At 33.3% G+C, this 21,798-nt stretch overlaps 1 pseudogene; it reads right to left on the bottom strand.

Annotated features, from left to right (window-relative positions):
- Positions 1 to 18,292: 18,292 nt before the first annotated feature.
- On the bottom strand, positions 18,293 to 21,321 carry LOC149535243 (filament-like plant protein 4; annotated as a pseudogene).
- Between the last annotated feature and the right edge of the window lie 477 nt (positions 21,322 to 21,798).

Genomic DNA, 21,798 nt, shown 5'->3' with positions numbered 1-21,798 from the left:
TCCTAATAGTTCATCTTAGAACATCAATCCTTTAACGACAAAAGATCTAAAGAAGATTCTTGACCAATCCACACTACAAGCAAGATTATGTGAAAGTCTAGTATTGGTCAGTGTTAATGAACTTCAAAAGGCAATAGCTGACATCACAAGGGATAAGGTGAATACACAAGAACCACCTTCTACCATCCCTTCAGGTACTAGTTCTCAACCCTTGATCTAAACAATTGAAGATACTATTAGAATTCTTTAGAATAATTGAGAGGGGGGGGTGAATCAGTTATCCAAGGTCCAATGATGTCCAATACAACTTTTTCTTCTAATCCTTAATGGCACATAACTGAAATTATCATGCATGCAATTGAACATTAAACAATTATGAAAAGTAGACATGCATCACACCATAACACTAAGGATTTTGATGACCTAGAAACCCTCTAGGAATAAGAAGATAAAACTGGGGTGGGGATGATACCCACTAAATAACTACATAATTGATTTCAACCACTTCTGATGGTTTTTCATGTTAAAGGCCTACCTTGTTAAAGGCTACAACACATTGTTAAATGTGACCCTATTAAAGGATTTCTACACCCTATTAGGAGTGTGCCCTGTTAGAGGACTTAAGAACATTCAACTTGGAATGTCACCCTATTAAAGGATTTACATAGAGCTATTAGGCTCACCCAAGTCCATGGGATTTATAGTCACCTTCTCAAAAGAATCTTTCATCCCTCCTAAGGATCTCTTATCCTTCTCCTAAGGATCTCTTTATCCTTTTCCTAAGGATCTCTTTATCCTTCTCCTAGGGATCTCTTTATCCTTTTCCTAAGGCTTATCCATCTAGCTGTTAAGCTAACCTAGCAATGTAGGGTTTCAATGTCTAATACAATGGTAAGAAAGTATTAGAAGGATTTTGACCTAATACAGATTGCAACTTCAACCTTGCAAATTTCAAATCGCTCTTCAGTTCTTTTCTTTGCTTGGCTTTCCTCCCTTTGTAGTGTTGATAGCTTGTTCACCCTTCAAGATCTATCTCCTTGAGTTCTTCCACTCATTATGCTAATGCACTCCATGATCATTTGATCAACTCAGAGTCTTGATGATCTATTCTTACTCCTCTTGGCTTCTTCACATGATCATACTTTATGACCAACTCCCTCTCATGCATGCGCATTTGATCTTTGACCTGTAACTCCTTATAAAGAAGTTATATTCTTCATTTCTTGCTCAAATCTTAATTTTATCTTTGAGAAAATGATATTTTTTTCCCTCCAAATTGTTTCTTCTAGAAACTTCATGATAAATCCATTAGCGTTCACCTTGAATTGGTTTGCATGGTTTACATAAAATTCTATGACATCTACTCATCATCCTTATCATCCAACTAATTCACAAAATTTGATGTAACAAACTTATTTCTGTTGATCTAGCAAATCTTTAACTTAACAAATAATGCAGCAACTCGGCATCATTGATTTACTGATGCTCGGCTCCTTCTGTGTTACTTGGCTTCTATTGTTATTTTATTAGCACTCAGCACCTATAGAATTTCTACTTTACTTGGCACTTGAAGACTTACTCGGCATTCATTATCTTTTTCTGCTACTCAGCACCTAAAGGATTCTATGTTACTCGGTATCTGAATAATTACTCAGCTTACACTAAAGTTAAACTTGCTCGGCTTCAACTGAGAATCTGCTCAGCTCTCTCCAATGAACTTAGTTAGGCTTTGGAAATTTAACATGTCTTAGTGTGTCCATCCTCTTAGAGTATGTCATCAATACACTATTTCATCAATGGCTTAGCTGATCCTTATACTTCATTACAACATCATAACTTCAACCTTTCTCTAGGTACTCTAGTTACATCTTATTGATTGCCACCTCCTTGATAATCAACCAATTGATAGTATTTGGATCACTTAAGAAATTTTCATTCCTGCAAGTAGCAAGTTTGACATCAATGACAAAACAATGATTGAAAACATTCTTTACCAGTTCCATTACTCTTTATTTATGATCTTTTCAATCATTTCCAATAGATACATCTCTCAAGGTTGACACAAGTATCAAAGAAGACACAGTTGAGTAGGGGTAGACTACCAAAGAAGATGAAAAGGAGACAACAATAGAAGAAATAGGATAAATAGATGCATATGTACCTGCAACACAAACACAAGGTGCAAGTCAAATCATTGTGATTAACGAGAGAAAATCTAAAGAGAGCAAGGATACACCAAAGGAAAAGGAGCAAGAAGCTATTCAAGCATTGGTAACATTATCAACATTAGGCACTCCTACAAGAATCCTTCAGAAGTCAAGCACAGAGGTAGTGTCACTGTAGATTTCAGCACCAAGCTCAAGCTCTACAAAAATTGACAAGGTAACTCACTATGGTGATGTAACTTTAGATGAAGAAACAGTGATACCTCAGTTTGATTATGAAATAATGACACTAGAACAAATAAGCATGTTGCAACAAGCTTTAGAAAAGAAGAAACATCAAGAAATACTTGGAAATTAATTTAGGAAAAGGCAAGCATTACAAGACATCAAGGAAATCTTCTTAGATGCATTCAACCTGCCTACACCTAAAGAAACAAAATCTCTATTGGAACAATTGTTAGAAATTGTTGAGAGGGTCAATAATGGAGATATTGACACAAGTGCAAAACTTCTTGAGTGGTCAGAGAAGAAATTCTAGAGTAAAGTAAATGAGAAAATATCTGGAGGGATTTCACTCACTCAAGTTGCACTAACCACAAAGATTAAAGATGTGAAGAAAATACTGGAGAATATTTTCTCATTGTACACTAAACTGTGTGATCCAATACTCTTCACTCAAGGAACAAGACATAGAATTATGAGTCTAGAGAGAAATCTCAATGTATCAGGTATGAAACTACCTCAAAACCCAGCTCAAAGTGAGAAGCATTTTCATGCATTGCTCCAATCACAAAGTCAACTAGCTATGTTAATAGTAGAAGAGGCTAATATAAGAGCCAAGTTGACACAAATTCATGCCTCCCTCACCCCACATATAGAAATACTCCATAAAGAGCTAGGATATGTAGAAACTTTGTTAAAGAAAGATCCTCATCTTTCTACATTAGATGGACTACTTCACCTAGAAATTGACCTAGCAATTCAACTCAACTCACTAGATGTTGCATGTGACAACTGCGAGGGAGCTCTAAAGATAATTATGGAAGTCCACAAATCTGTTTTGGACAAATATACTCTAAGCATGTAAACCCTTTGACATAAGTATCAAAAAGGGGGAGATAAGGAGAGAGAAAGAAAAGAGTAAGGGGGAAATAAACCAAAATGGGAGAAAATAGGAAAGGAGTAGATAAAGAAAGAAGAGAATAATGAAAGGGGGAGCTAAATTATTTTTTGACCCCAGTGATATACATTTGAGGAATACAATTCAGACATAGACACAAAACAAAGCACATATTAGATGATAGAGCATCAGTTGTAAATACATTGAAGACAAAGAGTATCAACAAGAGACAAATCTACTCAGAATGGAGAATAGATTCTTGGATACATAACAGGCACATTAACTTAGGGGGAGTTATAAATTTTGAGGTATATAGGTTATTAAAAATATTTTGAAATTTTGAAGTTTTTTATATAAGCCGAGTTATGAATATGATTATACTCAGAAGATTAGATTGATTATGTACAGTTAAGTATTTTTGACACTCATGCCAAAGGGGGAGATTGTTGATCTCATATTGGTTTTGACAATTAAGTATCAACACACTTAAATCATTTACTTAGTTCATGCCAAACTAGTAATGCATGCTAAGTATAATATGTAAATACAAGAACATGTCGAGTTGCAATGAGTGTTGAGTCACTCAAGTGCCAAACAGATAGACCATGCCGAGTGATTCAGGTGCCGAGTAAATAGTTGATGCCAAGTAGTTCAAGTGCCAATTCAAAAATAGAATTATAGTATGTGTTGAGCATTAGTAACTTAAAGTGTTGAGTAACATAGATTTGACATATTTGTTTGTAACTGCACAAACAACTATGTAAACCACTTTCAAGCTGACATAAGGTTAGATTTCAATTCTTTAAAGATAAGGACAAATCTATTTGTAGAATACCTATGTATTTGCATGTAGCCAATCAAAAAATAAGAAGGATTAAGTGGAAAAAGGGATGAATCTCATCGATAGATTCATACCTAACCCTAAGCCACCAAAGTCTTTATAAGGAAGACAAAGCCTCAACAATTAAGAGGAATCAAGAGAGTACAAAATAGATCATATTTACAGTAGGTAACAAGGGGTGAATGATTGAATTTGTTCACAGAGAATTCAAGGTGACTTATTAGTAAGAGTGAATTGTAGAATCAGTTGGAGGAGAACAAAGAATAGAAGAATATTGCATTGTTAAATCAAATCAAAGAGGATTAAGAAGGACATGCTAAAACATCCTAACAAGTGATTTTAGTTAAATCTCCTAGGCAGAGTAGTCCTAACAGACTGTTGTAAATCCTTTAATAGGGTGACATTCCAAGTGGATGTTCTAAAGTCCTTTAACCAGGCACACTTCTAACAAGGTGGGACTTAACAGTCTTTGTAAGCCTTTAATAAGGTAGGCCTTTCATAGGGCAGATCATGTTTCATGGTCAAACCTTTGTAACCTTAATTGGCTACACTTTATTGCTGTAGTAGTGAAGATTTGTGGGTATCATCCCCACCCCAATTTTACCTTCTCATTCAGAGGGTTTCTAGGTAATCATATTTGGTGTTAAGTGTGTGTGTTTAATTGTTTACATGTTTTAGATGCATTTACTTTTCATGTTATTTTCAGCTCATATATTGCATGCATCTAATTAATGGTGAAAGTTTTAATAGTTGAAGTTTGAACTTCTAATTCACCCCCCCCCCCCCCCCCCCAGAAGTATATGTTTCCCATTTGTAATACCAACAGAAATCCTATATAGTAAATTTGATTAGTGATGTTTGTAAGTTCACTAGAGTAGGTCACTCTTTAGACAGGATCAAGGGGTGATAAGTTCTAGATAATATTTTGGTGTAAATCCTCTAACTAGTTCATATTATGTGTATTTAAACCTTTAACAAGGTTGGCTCCTATCAGAGCTTACTTTAGAAGAGTGAGATTTTTGGGTTGTCAATCCCAAGTGGTTTTTCCCTTTACAGGGTTTCCACGTTAAAAATCATGGTGTCAAATGTGTAATTGTTGTTATGTTGTAAGTTGATTCTAATGATAATATATTTACTTTTTATTGGAATTCAGTAACAACTAGGTAACAGTAAAGTTATAATTTTGATAGTCAATAAAGTAATGAATAATGAGTTTACAGATTGGAGTAAAATATATATGAGAGTCAATTGTGAAGTTGAATGATATCACTGAGTGATTTCTTATGATGTTTATTAAGTTTTATTTCATAATAAAGTGTTTGAAGGGACTATAGGATAACTAGACATAACTGATACACCCCCTCCCCCTCTTAGTTATCTAACAAGATTAGCACATCTAGCTTAATTAGGAGGAAGTAATCTTGCATCTTGTCATCTTAATTTTATTTCTTGTACTTTCACATCATATTAGCTTAATCTTGCATGTCTTATTCTAGTTTACTTTGCATTTTATTTCACTTGGGATCTTGGATACTTGCATCCACATTGCATGCTATCTTTGAATTGATCATTCTATGGTGCACCTTGCAAGGGGTCTTCATCCTTAGGTTCATTTGAGAGCCACTATCACATCATTTGGTTCCTTATACATCATAGATAGAGAGCTATAAGTTGTCATTCAGAACTCCATTTTCATTGGATACCTTGGATATTTTTGGAAGTCTTAATGAGAAACTAAGATACTGAGAGGGGTGGTTGAATTACGATCTACAAATACTTTTACTTCTTGAAAGAAATAAAAACTCAAATTTATTCATCTATAGTTCATCTCATATCTAGATCACAAACCATATAACAATAAACTATAATACTTAAATAGATCTAAGTGTATATCACATCCATAACCATGCAAGTAAATGAGAACACATAATACATAAGATTTGGTTACCTAGAAACCCTCCAAAGTGAAGGTAAAATTGCGGTGGGGATGACACCCATAAATATTCACTAATGTACCAATAAAGTGTGCATGTTAAGGCTACAATTTTTGACCACTTTGGTGATCTACCATATGAGGGGTCTACCCTATTAGGATCTTACGAGAGTTATTCAATCTACCTTGATTAAAGTATTTAAATTCACAACTAAGTAAGCACTTTGTTAGAGATTTGAAAAGGTCTATTAGGACCACTCTATTAACTTATTTACCCTACTCCACTAGTTAGAATGTCTTAGTACTTGATCCTTCGATTAGCACTCTTATACTAGATTATAGATCTTCTCTTTCCTTGTCTGATTTGATCTCCTTATCTGATATACTTTGTTCTTCCCTTCACTACTAGGTTGCTCTATTTGATCTTTTCTTTTGATCATCAAACATAGCCTTCCTTCACTCTCTCCTAATCCTTCTCTCACACACATGATCACACACTCATACTTCATTATTTATTGTTTGAAACCTTCTTGAATAAATAGCTAGAGAAGGTTCTATATCATGATCAATGATCTAGAGCTCTCCCTTTTGTCACTTAGTCCTAATTTTTTGATTGGTTACTCTACCTTCCTATGGATTTATTTCCTTTGAGAAAATGTTTAATTACCCCTTAGTTGTCTCCACAATCCATAAATAAAGTGTAGAAATTGACAAAAATGGTTTACATAAGTGTTTGTGTCATTACAAACACATATGTCCAAACTGGTTTACTCAACACTTTAATACCCTGACGCTTGGTCACAACTGATATTCATGTTATCCATTGGCTTCCAAATGCTTGGAAATTCTATCTCACTCAAAATAAACTAACTTCACTTTGTTGGGCATGTATTATCCTTACTTGACATAAATTATCTCTTAGTCCAAACTGGGGTGCTCGACAACCTTTGACTTGCTCGACACAAACTAAAATATAAAAAAGTCTTATATCCTAGCCTTCATTAGGTAGCTCGGTCACAGTGATGACCAACCAACTCTTCCTAGGAAATAACTAAGTGTTTGTTAGTGATAGTCAACACAACATGGAGATCAATAATCTCCCCCTTTGACATTAGTGGTAAAATCACTTTGTCATGATTGATAAGTCCATTTAAAATTACAAAATATAGTACTCCCCCTTAGACTATGACTCAATTAATCTATATCATATATACATATCTCCAAAAATGAATGTGAGTAATATTACTCGTACCTTTGATCCATAATGTTTCTTGTTTCCTACCTTCTTATGGTTTCCACATTGGATATATGACATGAATATTATTTTCCCCTTATATATCTTTTATCTATATTTTCCCCTTGTATATATTTTCCCCCTTGGGCTTAGGGGTTGTTGGTGTTAAGTTGTTCTTATCTAAAAATTTCTTATGGGCCTAAAATATATCATATCCATTACATGATCCCAACTAGATCTAACAAATTCCAAAACTTGGATTCTAGCTAAGTAGCTAGATTCACTAAACTATCACTTATACAAAAATGTGGATCACTCTAAACTAAATCTTTTATAGTTGAATTTTCTTTATGCATCACCTCCAAATGAGGTAGAAACATGGATTGAAGAGTAATCAATTTGGTTCTGATGTCACAATCCTTAGCCATCAACTCAGCTAACCTTCCTTGAGCAAAACTTAATTTATTGAAATGAATAAAGTTTAATGAACTTGCATCCATACTCAAGGAATATTTGGATGACTTTAAATCCACTTGAATTTTATCAATTGATTATTGATTCTCCAATATGAAGAACTTAACATCATAAAGCTTTTTGTACAAAGAATAAGCATTCTACAAAACTCCATCCAAAGAATTTACAAGATTTGAAAGTTCAACCTATTTTATTACAATTTTTGTTGAAACTTTCTCCAAAACCTTGTGCTCAAATTTATTTTCAAACCATTTCATCAACTTTTCATTGGCCTCAATATCCTCATTGTTTACCTTCTCAACCATATGAACTAATTGGTTTATTATTAGTGTTTTCTCATTTCAATATGAATATCAAATGCATCTACAAAAATGTCTTTTATTTCATGTAATACCTATTTTTGATACCTCTCTCTTATGATTTCCTCTTGTTTGGTCTTCCTCTACAAAATTTCTTGCAAAATTTGCCTTTTCTCAAAATTTATTGGGTCAAGGTCATACTTTGGAATAAAAATGACCTCATCCATTGTCACTGGATTCCCAGCTAACTTAGCCTTTTTCTCCAACTTCTTTGACTTAGGACTATGGGCACTCAGCAATGTAATCTGCAATGGTTACACTTTAGCACTTGGTCCATGTATTTTTTGTCATGTAGTAACACTCTATTTTTTATTAGGTGTGACCTATTGAATAGGTATAGAAATTGATGTTGCAATAGATACATGCACAACACACTTGTATTGCTTCTTTCTCTTTTGGTTTTTCAAAATCTTTAGTCTTTCATTGCTCGACCTCCTTTTCTCCCTTAATGTGAGATCCTCAGGCATCTTGTGTAGATCTATCTACTTCTTCTTTCTTTTCTCCTTCTTCCTTGTCTATGATAATATGGTTGTAGGTGGTGGAAGTTGAATTACAATTATGGATTTCCCCTGTTCCTTGGCACTTACACCTTCTTCACCCTTCTTCTCAACTGTGACTTTTGATTGATTTGGTGTTGTATCCATAGTTGGTGTACTCTTAATCCTTGGATAATTTTGAACTTGTATAAACACTAGATTGGTGCATGGAAGAGAAGTGTCTGAGGTTGCATTTATGAATGTTGCATTTTTAAGTTCTTCCTCAGTCAAGGAAATAAGATTTTGTTGTGTTTCATCATTAGGAATGTCTTCAATTATCACAACACCTTGTTGTTCACTCTCCTCTATCTTTCTTCTTATTTTCTCGTCCAGATTATTTGGTTCATCAAAATTTTCTTGATTATCTAACTCAATTTTTGTCTCTTCTTCCTCTTTCTCTTATGTTTCTTTAGGAACTATCAACCCAAATGTCTTTTTCCATACTAATGTGCTCTCTTTCATAACTTCTTCTACTTTATTTTTCAAAATATTATAGGCCCTTGTCTTGGGCATTAATTTATTTGCAAAATATCTTAGGACAATAGACATAAGAATCTTCCCTAAGTTTGATATGGTCTAAGCTAGAGGAGTCTCTCTAATTTGTCTTTCTGTTGGCAATACCCATTTCCATTTTGCATCCAATTTATTATATAAATCTTATGGAATTCCTTTGCCTAAATCTATGGGTGTATACTTGAATTTTGTCATTATATCAATCATTGCTTGGTCAATCTTCTCCTTATTTTCTTAATTTAGAGTATCAATGTTAATATATTTAAAACCTAAAATTCTTGCTAAATTTTTTATATTCTCACATACCTAATCAATATTCATAGGAGGTTGTCTCAGAACAATTTTTAGCTTTCTCAAATCATCAAACTAAGTCTTCTCTCCTTCATCTTCTTCATCATTAGTATGATGACTAACTTTCTCCTCAATTTCTTTTATTGAACCTACTTGGTCCCTTTAGTAGCTTATTTCCTCTTAGGTGTGCCTTGGCCCTTAATTGGCTTGGTAATATTTGTAGTGCCTTTCTTTGGTTCAGCAGCTATAGGTAATGCTACTTTGGATCCTTATCGTGTTACTCTTCTTTGAGGTGTAGGGGTGGAAGGTCTAACATTCTTCTTCAAATCCCTCTTGACCTTAGGATCCACTATCACAATTTTCTTCTACTTTATTGCCTTAGGTTCAACAACCACTATTTATTTTCCCTTCAATGATTCTTCTTCATCTTCTTCTTTTGATTCTTCATCTTTCCTTTTTCCTTCACTAATTTGCAAGGGTCCTTCACCTAGTTTTCTCTCAAGTTTCACAATCATCTTCTTTCACTTTCTATCCATTTTAGGAACTTTTGTTTGCATCATCATTTTTATATTTTTTGTCTTGTATATGCCAAATGGCTTAGCATTCTTGTTAATTTCTTCAAAAAACAATGTTTTCATGGTTGTTGATGCAAGAGATCTAAGGTCTTTTCTATTTACCCCGGTAGTCTGATGCAAGAGCATCCTGGTCATTGTGTTATCCCACTGATTCTATTGGTTGTTGCTAAGTTACAGCAATTTCTGAGTGCTAGTAATTACTTAGTCATTGCTGAATTGAATTTTTCTACCATCATGTTAACATATTGGTTAGCATGTTATCCCATTTATTCTACCAATATCGATCGAGTGATCTTTCAAGTGTTGAATTGGTCAATTGCAATGTTAGCCAAGCATGCAGTGTTTGCCAAGTTATCTAGTATTGGCCAAGTGTTCCTTCATGTGCCGAGTATTCCTATTGGTCCCGAATGTTCCTGTTGGTGTCGAGTGATCTTGTATGTGCTGAGTGTTAGTATTTTTCTTGGTCTTTCTTTGACTAAGTTTTTTGTGTCTGTTTCTAGTTTGAGCCAACCTAACGTGTATTTAATTTCATGATTTGTATTTTATATTTGTTGAGAGTCAACTTGTGGCTTGGTTATGCATTTAATATAAGGGTTTGTTTAGTTGGTGATTTTTAATAGGTTGACTTGTGGTCATGCAAGTATTTAAGGGGATCTTGGGTAGAGTCTTAAGGTATTATTGTTCAAGAATGGAGATGTAGAGAGGGCTAAAGAAGTCATTTTAGTAATGGAGTCTTAGCATGGAGTAGCTTGGAGGTAGAAGTTTATTCTTCTTTAAAATATGTATTCTTCTTTTTAATGGTCGTAACCTAGAAGGTCGTACAGTCAAGTATGTTGGATGTAAACTTCTTGATTTGAATTTATGGAATATTGTCTCTCTAGATCTAAATCTCACTTCTCTTGTTCATTTTCCATTTTGTATTTGTTTTTTGGTTTATGGATCACCTTATTTTGGGGTACATCCATATTCATGTTGCATCAGTTGGTGTCAGAGCCTAGTTGTTCCTAAGTGTGTAGACAGATCATCAAAGTTGTGGTAATTTGTACCCGAACCTTGGTTGGGAAAAGTTTATCAGAGAAGGGTTTTTTATTTCAAAAGTCTTAGCTAGTTGATGATTTGGTGTAGGGTGGTAGATCTATGGATTTGGCCTAGACTTGCAAAGGACTTGTCATTCAATCGTTGTTTACGAAAAAATGGTTTGTAGAAGGAGAGATGCAGATCCAAAATTATTTGACATGTTGAGGAAATTTGTAGTCAGAGGAGAAGCTATTGAGTTAGCACAAGACCATGGAAGACATCTTAATGATGAATATGATTCTTTTTGGGATAATTTACATGAAATGATTAATGATCTGGAAGAGTCTAATTTTAGTTGGAATTTGAGGATTAGAAAGAAGGTTTGTTGGATAGTTAAAGAGATTATGAAGAGAAGAAGATAGATCATGGAAGTGCATGATGATTTTGTTGAAATGGATGAAGTATATTTTGGTTTTCATGAGCATATGGATAGATCTAACATGGAAATTGGAGAGCATCTTATTGTGCACAATGAGATTGTTGAAGAGGAGAATTTCACTTGTGTTGGTAAGGATTTTTATGTTGTTATTATTCAGGATGATTTTAATGTTGAAATAGATGTGATTGAAGACTTATCTATTGTTGTCATTGTTGATTCAGAGTTATATGTTCATTCTATTATTGATCTAGATATTTCTCATGATAAGAAGATGGATTTACTTGCTGGTAACATGATTGAGGGTTTTAGAGATATTATTGATGTGGATTTACATGATGTTGTTGTTGCTGATATGGATCTGAACTTATATGTTGTTGCTTAGATGTTGAAGGATATGGGTGTTGCTATTGATGTGGATTTTGTTGATGTCGATTATCTACAGGTTGCTAGAGAAATGAATATAGATATTTTTATTGATATGTATTTATATTTTGCTACTTTTATGGATCTGAGTTTATATATTGTTGCTAATCAAGTTTGTGATTTGGACAATGTTGTTGATCTAGTTTTCATGTATGAGGATGATATTATGGATGATAATGGTGATAAGTTGTAGAGATTACTTATAAAGCATTATGATTGTCAGTTTATCCCTATGAGTGAGTATGTTGATTGGATGGATGATATTCTGATTTTTGAATGGATAAATAATAGATGATTGATTTTCATATTTGATCTTTTATCCATGATGGAGTGGAAACCTTATGTAAAGATGAAGCTGAGTGCAAAATTTTATTTTGGATACAAAATGTGGGGCACATTTTTCTATTTACCTAAGGAATCTAATGCAAGAGCATCTGAAGTCTTTTCTATTTACCCTAGTAGTCTGATGTAGGAGCATCTTGACAATCACGTTTTCCCATTGATTTTTTTGGTTGTTGTCGAGTGCCAGTAATTATGCAGTCATTGCCAAGTTGAATTTTTTTGCCATCATGTTAACATATTGTTTAGTGTGTTATCCCATTTATTCTACCAGTATTGATTGAGTGATCTTTCAAGTATCGAGTTGGTCAGTTGCAGTGTTAATTGAGCATGCAGTGTTTATCAAGTTGCAATGTTTTTTGAGTTGCAATGTGTGCTGAGTTATCTAGCATTAGTCGAGTGTTCCTTCATGTGTCAGGTGTTCTTATTGGTGTTGAGTGTTCCTATTGGTGCCGATTGATCATGTATTTTTTGAGTGCCAGTATTTTTATTTGTCCTTCTTTGACTGAGTTTTCTATGTTTGTTTCTAGTTTGGGCCAACCTTGTGTGTATTTAATTTCATGATGGGTATTTAATATTTTTTGAGAGCCGACTTGTGGCTTGCTTATGCATTTAATGTAAGGGTTTGTTTAGTTGGTAATTAGTAATAGGTTGAGTTGTGGCCACACAAGTATTTAAGGGGACCTTGGGTAGAGTCTTAGGTATTATTGTTCAAGCATGGAGATGTAGAGAGGCCTGAAGAAGTCATTTTAGTTGTGGAGTCTTAGTGTGGAGTGGCTTGGAGATAGAAGTTTGCATTTGAGTGTAGAGATTTGTTCTTCTTTGAAAGATGTATTCTTCTTTGTAATGGTCATAACCTAAAAGGTCATACAGTCAAGCATGTTGGATGTAAACTTCTTGATTTGAATATATGAAATACTGTCTCTCTAGATTTGAATCTTGCTCCTCTTGTTCATTTTTTGTTGTGTATTTGTTTGTTGGTTTCTAGATCACCTAATTTGGGGTACATTTGGATTTGTGCTACATCAGCTATAATAATCTCTTCTACATTTACCTCATATTATATAGGCCTTAGCCATTCAACCCTTAGTAGTGCAACCTGTGTGCAAGTATAGTCAGTTTCCACCATGAAACAAATGTCATCATAATAGTGGTCAACAACTGACTAGGGAATACTCAATATGTTCTTCATTTTTCCCTAGAATTCCTCAAAATATCCATCCATGGTGGTCTCAAAATTTTCTTTCAATTGTTCAATGAAATAATTTATTTTCTTAGTCATTGGTCTTATGTTATCCCATGCTATAGTTCTAATAGTTGAAAATGAATTTTGTACATAGAAAAATATTCATATCATGAGTGATCCAAACTTACATGATGCATTCTTTTCTTTCTTGTTCACTCCAAGATTTTAAGCTAGTTGTATCAATTGCAGCTTGACAAGATCATAGTTGTGATCTTTCTTCACAATTATGTGCCCTAAGTCCACTAAAATATAGGACACACTGTTCAGTCAACTTGACTGATAAAATTCATGTGCAATCACACATACTATGAATTCAACAATAGGATTTTCAATGCCATCTATCGGTATTCCTCGATTGTTCCACTTGGCCTTTATTTGTTCTTTAATAACATTCTTGCTGAGCAATGCAAGGTCTTGACTCAATCTAGGGTATGATACCCTAATAATCTATGAATTATTTCCTTGCTAATTTTCACTAGCCCAATCTCCAGCCATAATTTCATGTTGTGAACCCTACTCAAAACTATTTTGATCCATTCTACTCTTAAAAACTTTTAGAAAGGCTAAGGCATGAGTAAGCACTTTCTCAACAACAACCTTATTTTCATCTTTGAGAACTCTATTTTCACATAATTTTTCATAACCATTTTGGAGTTCAAAGTCTTCGATTTCTCCTATCTTGCACATATAACATGAACAAATTTCATGTACCACTATTACACAGGGAGGAATCAATGACAGTGTCAGAAGCATGAATGTTTATGATATTCCTATTGGAGAGTATTGTAGAAACATTATTTTGATGATATGTTACATTCATCACTGTGTTTGGCATTGATGTCAACATAGCAATTTTCAGTGGTATCTTGTAGAAGAACAACGGTAAAGATCAAGTTGGTATGGATAGATCGTTGATTATTTTCACTAGCGAGGTTAAAGGGAGATACTACTAAGTATCTAGTATATCAAACTAACCTCAAAAGCATAAGATATTAAGTTTGTAAGAAGTTATGCAAGTTTTGGTGAAGACTATTCTGAGATAGAGTTTATAGAAGCATGTTTTGGTAAACTTGTTATATCTGTTAGCAAGTTTGTTATTATGAGAAGCAAGCTTAAAGGTGTGTAGAAGACATGTTTGAGATAATGTGGCTAAGATTTCTTATCATAATATTACATGTACAGAAAGTTATTCAAGTTACAAGGTGATCGATTGATGTTATTGTTAAGTATAACATGTTCTTAATGAGGTCATATAATAATTAATTAAGGAGGTGTAATAGCTAACTCAGGGAATTGTTTTATGGATTCAATATATAGGAAGGATATTTTCCTTTGTTATGGATGAACGATTGCATGAAGCACGAAGAGAGAAATAGAAGAGAAATAAGTTGATATGTGAGGATAAGAAGAGTAGAGTGAAGTTGAAGAGAACTTTGTTGTCAAGGTTTTATATTACGATTTGAGGTTTATATTTGGATCTAAGGTTTGTTACCTGGTCTACAAGGTTTGACAATGATTGGTATGGTTGACAAATAGAGAAAAGAGGTTAAAGCATAGTACGAACAATTATTCTACAAGGAATAGTTAAGAGATCAGTTAGACAGTGAATTTTAGTGGTCTTGCCCTAGAAGTTGTTTGGACAATGGGTCCTTCTACCTTCTACAACTCCTAACAGGGTGGGCACAACTCTTAACAGGATTAGAATCTCCTAACAAGGATTCAAAGTCTCCTAACAGGGACTCTTATGTACTAAATGTGTTTATAGACTCCTAACAGGGTCCATCTTCTAACAAGTAATATATATATCAATATATCTTTGTGGGCATCATTCCCACTAAGGTTTTCCCTCTGATCTATAAGAATATACCTTAGGGAAAAATCACCCAAGACCAAGAAGCTTAATAACTAGCACAAAATAGACCAATAGAGTATGATTATAATAACAATATTAAATTCAATTGATGTACAAGTGCATTAGGAGTTCCTAAATATAAAGGCCTCTAGACTGACTAGGAGTCAGCACACTAATAAGTCTTACAACCAAACACATGTCCACCAAGAGTGGATTATCCTCCATTAAACATAGAAGTGAGTGTGAAGATGAGAGGATAAGCCTACAAAGGTGTGTCATGTAAAATTATGTTGTTGACATCATGTGCTTAATTAAGAGTGCAAATAATTGTGCTGTCAACATGACAACTCAGTTAATTATGCAAACTCCAATGTTGTAGACACCATGTGCTAAAATAGATTTTCTTACTCCTATGTTGTGAACATGACAACTCATATGAGTATGCAAAATCCTATGTGTCTAACCTAAGAAATAATAAAATAATGCATCTATCCTAAGTAAACTTAGGTAAAGTATAAATAATAATTATTTACACTAACAGCCCCCCTTAATTGCAACTTAGGGGAATGCACCTAAGCTCACAAAAGCGATGATGAAATGCATAATGGGTCCCAACTACTAGGCCATGTTAGGTACCCAAGTACAAATGTAATAAAATGCAATGAAATCTCTCTAAAAATGGAGAAATAGGGAAAACCTCATGGGAAAAACCCTCCCCCAAAAAGAGAGATATGTAAAATTTAGAAGAGAAGGATCATGTGACCCCCCCTAGTGAAAAATCCCTCACCCCCAAGAGATCACACAAATGAAGATACTTGACCTTCGTAAAGGGCTTGGTGAAGATGTCAACTACCTGCTCCTTTTTAAGACAATACTACAATGTAATGACCATCTCATGAATCAGCTCTCTGATGTAGTGCATATGAACCTCAATATGTTTGGTGTGTTGATGTTGCACTAGATGTTTTGAGATTTCAATTGCACTCTGATTATCATAATGCACTAGTATATTTTGGAAAATATGTGACTACCTGACTAAAACATTTAGTCGCACTACTAAAAATTTTAGTCACTGACTAAAACTGATCATATTCTACTATTTTTTTTGCAATTTCCAACCATAAGTAACTAAATACGTGACTAATTTGGTCATTAGATAAAATCATGAGATTAACCAAATAAAAATTATTAAATATACTACTAAATAAACTACCAAATAAATGAGTAACTATTTAGTCATTGATAATTAGTCACCCAAAAAAAAGACTAAATAATTAATTAATTAAATGAATAATAATTAGTTAACTAAGAATCTAAATATAGAAATCAAAAATTAAATGTAAATATAAAAATTATTTGTATTTTCATTTGTCATTTTATTTTTATAAAAAATTATGAATCAAATAAAAATTTAGATTTTATTATAATATTTTAATATATTTAATAAAGAAATAAATATGGTTGAAATTAAGTATGAGGTATTTTATGAAGGATTTTATATGAATATTATTTTTCATCCACAATTTCTATATGAATATTTAAGTAAAAAGAGTATTACCGATTAAATGATCCTTTAAACATCTAGACCATTGATCACAATAAATTTTTAAATAAATGTACTTATTTTTGTAAAATAAATATTATTTATTATATGATCTAAGGACAACCATTTAGCATTTTATACTTTAGCAAATATAACACCAAGGAAAACGCAAGAAATAAACCAAGGGAAAAAAAGGAAAAGGCAAGAAATAAGCCAAAGGGAAAACAAATAGAGGGGAAAAGATTTTGATTGGATTTATTCGAGTTAAGATCTCTACTGCTTAGCCACAACACCAAAGTTTTTGTAGATGGGCTTTTGCATACGGAAGGGGTACCCCTTTGCATATAGAGATAGTCAAAGATTTTGATGACCCATTGGGAGATGACATAGTGTTAGATAGGGGGCTTCCTCATAGTGGATACATTGAGAGACTGAAGAGAGAAAGAAACCTCCCTTAATAATGACAAAGTTGAATATTAGCCAAATCATTCAATGATAGTCTAGTGGGAAAGAAGCAAGATATCTCCTATAGAATAGTAGGGCATGATGTCAGGCTAGGTAAAATCAATCTGTCTAGCTCTCCCATTATCAATCAAATGATTTATGATTCATATTTTGGATTTTTTTATAGAGAGGTTAAACAGTGATATAAGTGAGCTTTCATTATTGTAGGTCATGGTTTTATTTCTATTGGTTCAAACCCATTTTTTTAGTCACTGCTTTATTTCATGGTCCTTTCATGCTCTCTATTACTTGTTGTGCCTTATTAATTACATTAATTGAGGGTTTTATATTTGCAAAATATGGTATTACTTCTAATATTCTTGGTATTTCATGTTTAATTATCTCAAAAATCGTAATAGATGTGTTATGTTCTTGTATCCCATTATTTAGCTCATTAATAAATAAGAAGTCATCAAAAGGTCAATCTCACGTGCCCTATTTACAAAACAATACCAGTGGAAACTTAATACCTTCATAGATCTATCCTAGAATTTTCATGGCTCTCTTGTCACCAAATTTTTAGAGTTTGATCATTCCTCATTCAAAAAATATGGGCTTCAAATGTTAAAGGATGATGTTTTCTCATGTTGTGGCTTTTTACTTGGCTTTGGTACACAACCAAGTATCTAAATCACTCATTTGATTTCCATTCAGGCCATATGTATTCTAATGAACAATGTTGTCATACATTTCAATAGGTTCAGGAACACATCTACCCAATATATAATAATAGTGACATGCTATGGAAAAGGATTGCTTCCTTTTAGCTTTCTCTAATCTTTGCAACAATTCTTGTAGCTATCAACACTTTGCCTCAGCACACATGGTGTTTGTGTTCCTCTTGAAGTTTTGACTCTAAAGTCCTCTCTTCCTGAGGCCTTTATTGTATTAGCTTCTCTTTGGATACTCATTTTTCTCTTCTTTTTGTTGTGTGATCTCTTCTTGTAGACCTACATATCTAGCCATTCCCGCCTTCACCTTGGACTTTGAAGCTTCTTTTTCCTTTTGAATCATACTGAGCTTAGTATTTGCATTTGTACTACTTGTATATGATGCCATAGAAAGAGATCTACAAGTTGTATCCTCTCTCAATGAACTTGGATCAAGCTTCCCATTCTCAATGTCATTAGACTTAACTACTTCAAATTTTATATTGTTACCAATTTTTGATTCATTGCGAGCATCACATTTACCAAAAGAAGGATCACTAATTTTAGAAATTTGATCAAGACTGATGATAGCTCCAAAATAAATTCAATGATATTCGGTATACCATGCAAAATTTTATTTATGGATTTTGTAAATATCTCAATGATGACATCTAGATCATGCAGTTTGGAGGATGGGAAATTATGTGAACTTCTAGCTTTATTGGCAATTTACTCTACAACAATAATAACTATACAAATAACACTTTCTAGCTTAGGATCAGTAACATCAATAGCACACTTAGTATCAGAGGGAAGAATCTCTTCCTCTACCATCAAACTTTTGGTGAACTGGAGAGCATTTTCTTGATTACCAAAATCATGTGAAGGCACAAGTTGTTTTGGTAGTTTCCTATCACAAGCATTAGTAGTAGGAAGTGCTTCAACCTCTTCTGTCATAACACACTAAACATCCTACAAAACCTTTTGCACATCCCCACTATCATCTTGTGCCTCAAATATCATATCCAATCTTGGCTAAAGACTTATTAAAGTATGCTCGTTGGCAATATTTTTAGATTTCAATTTAGTCAACTCTTTCTACACAAAAGCTATCTTTTTGGACAGGTCTAAGAATTTTTGATTCACAGATTGAAGCCCTAGATCCATTTTTGCAAAAGTTTCTTCCAAGGAAATCTTCTCTTTGGTTCCTCCCACACTCTTTTCACTTGGGTTTGTCTAATTTACCGATTGTCTAGTTTATTTTTGGTGAATGGGGGGAGGTCAACTTCCCCCTTCCCCATCTCTATGAAAGCATCTATTAGATCCATATTGCATGAGTCTAGAGCCTTAGTATTCATGCCTGAGCTCTTTTCTTTCTAAATGTGAGGTAGCTCTGATATATCAATGTAGAGGCCCATGCGTTTGCACAACTTATCTCATTTTCATTCTCATCTTCATACACTAAGGTTAAGTTTGGTGGGTTGCTTGAAGTCTGACCTTGTGGTTGTTCTATATGTAGTTCAAGGGTACGTTTTATTGGTTTCTGACCAGTGTTTAAAACTTCTAATTGTTTCTCTAAACTAGAAAGTTTACTATATATTCTAGCACACATCATTCTTGAAGCTTGAAGGTCATTGTTACACTTTGACAAGGCCTCTTTTTGCATTTTTGTTTCCTCTTCAATGGTAAAAGGTGTTCAGTTAGGAATTTATACTCTTTTTGACCTTTTTCTTGAGAATCATCATAGCTAGAATCATATGAAGTTGAAAGACATGAACTAGAAGCTTTCATAGATGACCTCATTTTCCTTCCTCCTCCTACCTTCTTTCCCCAATTCTCAACTTCTATCTTCATTTGAGAAAGTATAGCAAGCCCTAGAAAAAAAATTTGTAGAAAACCCTAGAGTCTTTGACAATCAACTTCTAATTTTGCAATATTTTTGATAATTTCTAAATATATCTTGTTAGCTGCCTCTGCACTTTTCATTTTCATAGGTCTTTCTTCATTTTGGATCTCTAGTTCCTTGTTAAGCACATTAATTTCATATTTGACACAAGAGTTCTTGTTTTGATATGACTCAATATTATCTTGGAGCATTTTAACATTAGCTTCAACTTGATATCTAACTTTATTTAATTCTACTAATGATCTTGACCATTCCTACAATGATCCATATAGTTCAGTATTCTCTACTCTTGATTGAAGAATTTTTTGTTCCAAAACCACTTATTTGGCCTCAAATTCAAATTTGATTTTATCACATTCTCTAGTCTTATTGATGATAATTTGATGAATTTTATGCTATTGCTCTTCTCTTACATGCTAAAGTTTCTTCATGCACTCTTTTAGAGAACAATCCAAATGGGTTTCTCATTCTTCAAGGACAACCTTTTGCTATGATAGAGACTCAACTTTTTTTGAAGCTAGAGCTTCCTTTTGGCCTTCTCCCACCCTACCATGAAAACAAGACAATTAACTGAATATCAAAGCATGAAGATAAGTCATATAGGAAAATAGAATATTGACTGACATTTATACAAGGAAATATTATTCAGAGAAGAAAAATGACACATCTACAATTTCTAATTAGTCAAATAACATTGCCTACACAATCATTTTTGTGATGTTGAATCAGTGTAACTGATTTGAAACATTGAGTAAAAAAGTGCACACAATTTTATCCAGAAAGACTATATTGTGTACACTGTAAACATAAAGATTGTGAAACATGTTATTCACAAGAGGCATTCAAATTAGTTTCTCTATTTCATCATCCTTGTCACCAATTTTTCCCCAATCTATAACATTAGGAGAGTAGTTTCTTGATTAACTTTTAGTTTCCAAGAATTGTTTGGCCTGCTTCATTTTTGTACTTCTTTTAGTATTTTACTACTTAATATTATTTTTCCCTATAGTCATGTCTCAATTAATGCAATAGGTACTCCCTTATATATGTACTTTTCTTCAAAACCAATTTCCAATTGTCACAGAAAGATCTAAATTGATTTTATAAAAACTAAACACAAATGGATAAAGAGAATAATAAAGAATCCTACCCAACATGATGTCTTTTGCAACTTTGGTGTGTTATTTCACCAAACTTTCCTTAGTACTTATATCTAAGATTGCAGCAAAAAAATCATTTAAATACTTTACTTTCTCCCCTGACTCATAAACTTGAATCATTTCCTCTTCTGACATCTGAACATGATCTACAAGAGTCCTAATGATATCCTTCTCATCCAAATAAAATATGTATTGCAGCATAGCTACACAATAGAGCTATGCCCTTTTAAAATTCATGTGGATGCATCAAACAAGGGAAATCTAAGTAGATAGCCAAGGAGAAATCTAGTGGCCAAGCCCATGTTAGTATACTAAATTTCTCAACTTTTGATAGTCAACACAACTCAACTAATAATGAGTTTGATGGTTTATTTTATGTATACAATGATTGATTTCTTTTTCAACACTCCATGCTTTTTATTCATGCTGAATTCTACCAATGTCAATAGAAATAAACAATAGTAGGATCATGCCCCTAAAATATTATTTCATTTCCAACTATAGTGAATTCAATGTAAATTTTTGTTATCCTAACAATGCAACATTCAGTTATGATAACAATGCAACATTCAGTTATGAGGATGGCAAAAATTGAGAAAAAGTGACCAAGAAAATCTGACTGAAACTGAGAGAGATGAACACATGAAGCTTTATTTTAATATTCTATGGCATGAATAT

This window comes from Cupressus sempervirens, chromosome 10, assembly GCF_028749045.1.
Source record: "Cupressus sempervirens isolate cs-2001-9-10 chromosome 10, ASM2874904v1, whole genome shotgun sequence".
In the NCBI taxonomy this organism is placed as follows: Eukaryota; Viridiplantae; Streptophyta; class Pinopsida; order Cupressales; family Cupressaceae; genus Cupressus; species Cupressus sempervirens.
This window is presented reverse-complemented; position numbering and strand designations above follow the sequence as displayed.